We start from the raw sequence: 882 nt of genomic DNA, 5'->3' as shown, positions 1-882 counted from the left end.
TCAAGCTGGTCGTGACTTTGTGGGCATTATGGACGGCAAGGCGTAAAGCTATCCATGAGGGAGTCCTGCAGAGCCCTCATGTTACACATGCTTTTGTAACTAGCTTCATCTCTGAACTAGATTCTCTGAAGACCCCAACGCATATTGCACAAAATGTGGCTGCGACTAGCTCGGGAGCAAGGCGTACTAGTACATGGCTGGCCCCTGCTGTGGGAGTTGCGAAGATACAAGTTGATGGAGGCCAGGCGAGGAACGGTAGGAGCGGTGCAGCTGCGGCACTCTGCCGAGACCATAATGGCATCTATCTGGGGTCGTCGGCTATGGCCTTTTCAGATATTTCTGACCCAGGGACGCTAGAGGCGCTAGCTTGTCGAGAAGCGTTGAACCTAGCTTTGGATTTATCAGTTGAACACATTATCATCGCATGTGATAACAAGACTGTGGTGACGGATATCAATAACAGAACTGAAGGCCCATACAGTGCCATTATCAAGGAGATTCGTGCCAGGGCGAGGAGTTTCAAAAGCTGTGAGTTTATTTTTGAAGGTTGGGCGAGGAACATTGATGCCCATAATTTAGCTAAATTTTCGTCTTCTTTAGATGTTGGTCGCCATTTGTGGCTGGGAGTACCCCATGACCAGTTTGTTATTCCTGTAAACCGTTCGGCATCGCCATAATAAAGCTTTGGTTTACCACTCAAAAAAAAAGACAGAAGAAACACATCGTTTGTCTAAAAAAAAACAGCGTCCACTCAGAAAAGCGAAAAACAGACACAGCGCTCCGGCCGCCGGCCGCAACGCCTGCCATCCTCCTCGACGGCGGCGGCAGCCATCTCATCGTCCCCCCTCTCCCCGCGTCAAATCCAGCCCTCCCACCATCCCA

The sequence above is a fragment of the Triticum dicoccoides genome, chromosome 1A (genome assembly GCF_002162155.2).
Source record: "Triticum dicoccoides isolate Atlit2015 ecotype Zavitan chromosome 1A, WEW_v2.0, whole genome shotgun sequence".
NCBI classification, from domain to species: domain Eukaryota; kingdom Viridiplantae; phylum Streptophyta; class Magnoliopsida; order Poales; family Poaceae; genus Triticum; species Triticum dicoccoides.
This window is presented reverse-complemented; position numbering follows the sequence as displayed.